This window comes from Acomys minous (assembly GCF_964271855.1).
Source record: "Acomys minous genome assembly, chromosome: 12".
Taxonomy (NCBI): Eukaryota; Metazoa; Chordata; class Mammalia; order Rodentia; family Muridae; genus Acomys; species Acomys minous.
Genome location: NC_140493.1, coordinates 16,068,458 through 16,072,146, shown reverse-complemented (window position 1 = coordinate 16,072,146; position 3,689 = coordinate 16,068,458). Strand labels below are relative to the sequence as shown.

General features: G+C 47.8%; 1 pseudogene across 1 annotated transcript; it reads left to right on the top strand.

Annotated features, from left to right (window-relative positions):
- Positions 1-621: 621 nt before the first annotated feature.
- On the top strand, positions 622-1,611 carry LOC311578965 (small ribosomal subunit protein uS2-like; annotated as a pseudogene). The gene has a single exon. The product of its transcript is annotated as a small ribosomal subunit protein uS2-like (transcript).
- Positions 1,612-3,689: the final 2,078 nt, after the last annotated feature.

The following is a 3,689-nucleotide window of genomic DNA, read 5'->3' as shown; positions in this document are numbered from 1 at the left end:
AGTTCTCCCAGAAGTCATGGAAGGATAGAATGAACTACACACATCTTTCCTGAGAAGAAGGGACCCTTTTGGTGTCTATGGAATATCTGTTCTGGATCCATGTTTTGTTGGGTAAACTGAGTGAGAGCCTAAGGCCCAACTACCTCGACTCCCTTAAGGTTCCCCACCCCCACCTATCTGGGGAGTCTCTCCCACTGCCCCTGGCTCTCTGAGGCCACCTCTCTTTCTGTTGGCCATGACGGCCAGCTTCACAACAGACAGACCTACTCTACTTCCTACTTGCTTCTCTGTTTCTATGATAAAATGCTGACCAAAGCAATGTAGGGAGAAAGGGGCTTATTTTATTTTACAGATCACAGTCCATCATGAAGGGGAGTCAGGGCAGGAACTCAAGGCGGAAACCTGCTGTCAGGAACTGAAGCAGGGGGCAAGGAAGAGTGCCACATGCTGGCTGTTTCTCCATGACTTACTCAGTTTGGTATTTGTACAACCCAAGGGTGGCACCACCTATAGGGGGCTGGATCCTCTCACATCCATAAGTAATCAAGAAAATGCCCCTACTGCCCTTTCCACGCTGCCCAGGGACGGGTCCGTATGGTGTTGTTCTTGATTCTCGTTGTAACTTAAAAGGGAAGCTTACACAATGTCCGGAGCCCTTGGTGTCCTGCAGATGAAGGAGGAGGATGTCCTCAAATTCCTTGCTGCAGGAACCCACTTAGGTGGTACCAACCTTGACTTTCAGATGGAGCAGTACATCTACAAAAGGAAGAGTGATGGTATCTACATCATAAATCTGAAGAGGACCTGGGAGAAGCTGTCGCTTGCAACTCGTGCTATTGTTGCCATTGAGAACCCTGCTGACGTCAGGGTCATATCCTCCAGAAACACTGGCCAGCTGTGCTGAAGTTCACTGCTGACACTGGAGCCACTCCCATTGCTGGCCGTTTCACACCTAGGACCTACACCAACCAGATCCAAGCAGCCTTCAGGGAGCCACGGCTTCTAGTGGCTGACCCCAGGGATGACCACCAGCCCCTCACAGAGGCCTCTTATGTCAACCTGCCCACCATCCCTCTGTACAACACGGATTCTCCTCTGCACTATGTTGACATTGCCTCCCATGCAACAACAAGGAGCGCACTCAGTGGGTCTGATGTGGTGGATGCTGGCCCAGGAAGTACTCCACATGCATGGCACTATCTCCTGTGACCACCCATGGGAGGTTATGCCTGATCTTTACTTCTACAGAGACCCAGAGGAGATTGAGAAGGAGGAGCAGGCTGCTGTTGAGAAGGCTGTGACCAAGGAGGAATTCCAGGGCGAATGGACTGCGCCAGCTCCTGAGTTCACCACTGCGCAGCCAGAAGTGGCCAACTGCTCTGAGGGTGTGCAGGTGCCCTCTGTACCCATCCAGCAGTTCCCTACTGAGGACTGGAGCTCCCAGCCAACCACTGAGGACTGGCCAGCAGCTCCCACAGCGCAGGCCACTGAGTGGGTTGGAGCCACCACTGAGTGGTCCTGAGCTGCTCTGCAGACACCTGAGCAAAGGGAGAAATGGAAGGAAAATAAAGTCTCTAAAAGTTGAAAAAAAGAAAAAAGAAAAAAAGAAAATGCCCCTACTGACCTTCCTATAGACCAACCAGCAGGAAGAACTCTCTCAATTGAAGTTATCTCTCTTTTTTAATTTTTCTTGATTTTTCTTTTTTTTTCCTTTATTAATTTATTCTTGTTACATCTCTGGTTATCCCATCCCTTGTATCCTCCCATTCTTCCCTCCCTCCCATTTTCCCCTTATTCCCCTCCCCTATGACTGTTCCTGAGGGGGATTACTTCCCCCTGTATATGCTCATAGCTTGTGTCAAAGTGACAAAACATAACCAGCACACAGTTGGAGAAGAAAGCTTCCTCCGACCCTATGGAAGCTCTGGCTAGTACCACCTTCTGCATCGAGCCATGTGCTAGCTCACCCATGTGACTCTTCTCCTTTCTAGCTCCCCACCCTGCCTGGTATCTCCCACAAGAGTAGCTTTAGCATCCATGGGTAGTCATTTCCAGGGTCCTCTGTAGATACCCAAATCTAAAGATGCCCAAATCTCACCAATGAAATGACATGGAACCTTTCTGTAAAGATATACTTATTATCCTACACAGATTGTTTTGTTTGGAGCATAGTCTATTTGTTGCCTAGTCTAGCCTAGAACTTTCTATGCCACCTAGGCTGGCCTCAAGTTTGTGGTCTTTCTGCCTCTGCCTCCGAGGCGCAGAGATTACAGGTGTGCTCCACCACCCCAGGCTCTTCTCTATTGTGAGGTTTGGATGAGAATGGTCCTCATAGGCTCATGCATTTGAACACTTGGCCCCTGATGGTGGCACTGTTTGGGAAGGTCGTGGAATTGTTAGGAGGTGGAGCCTTGTTAGAAGAAGTAGGTCACTAAGGGTGGGCTTTGAGGTTTTATAGATGGCCCTACTTCCTGTTCCCTCTTTCTGCTTTCTGTGTACAAATGAAATGTTATCTCTCTGCTCCCTGATTGCCAGGCCAGCCACACTCTCCTGCTGTAGGAGTGTGATATAGGTGCCCATTTGGAATGGAGCACTCTACAGGCGTATAATCTCTGTGCTTTGACAGTGTGAGTCCTAAGGCCCAAACTCGGGTCCTCCTGCTTGCATAGTGAGTAGTTTACTGACTAAGCTATCTCCCCAGTGTGTGTGTGTGTGTGTGTGTGTATGTGGGAGCATATATGTGTGAGAGACTGTATGTGAGAATGTGCATGTGTGAGTGTGTGTGTCTGTGTATGAGTGTGAATGTGTGTCTATGTGTGAGAGTGTATGTGCATGTGAGCATGTGTGAGAGTGTAGTAGAAAGTACAAGTGGTGAATGTGTGAGAGTGTGTGCATGAGTATTAGTGAGTATGTAAGAGTGTGTGTGAGAAAGTGAGTGTGTGTGAGAGAGTATAGTGTGTGAAAGTGTGTAGATATGTTAAAGATTGGATGTGTGTAAATGTGAGTGTGAGAGAGTATAAATGAATGCATAAGACTGTGTGAGGTAGGGGTGTGTGTGTGTGTGTGTGTGTGTGTGTGTGTGTGTGTGTGTGTGTAAAAGAGAGAAACAGAGAGATGGACAGACTGTGTCCTGGACACTCTGACCTGTGAGTGTTTTGTCATTCTGCATTGTAACCTTCTCTGTGGTTCTGGCTCTTTGTGGGGTTGGTGGTGAGTTGCTGTTGACTTTCTAACTTGCTTTTCCTTGACGACCATCAGGTGCCACTTCCTGTGTTTCTGATTAATGGGAGACTCATTAGTGGTGGGCTTGTTCAAGAGCCTGCCATGTCCTTCTCCTAACTGTGCCTTTAGTTTACCTTAGATTTGAGATCTTTGTGAGTCATGTGCGCAGCAAATATTTCCTGGGAATATTGTTTCCCCTCTTTTGACCCTCTCTCTGGCATTTTTAGATGGACAGAAATAATCTGTATGTGGCCAAACACACCCAACGTTTCCTCTCTGCTTATTGCATTTTGACTCCTGTTCAAAATGTTCTCCCATTCAAAGGTCACGGAGGTATCCTCCTCCATCATCTTTTCAAAGCTTTCCTGAGTGTTTTGACATTTGAGTTTGGATCTGGTTCTGTCTAGAATTAATGTTTTGAGTATGAAGGGGCTGGGGGTCAAGTTCTGCTTTTTGCCCACATCTTT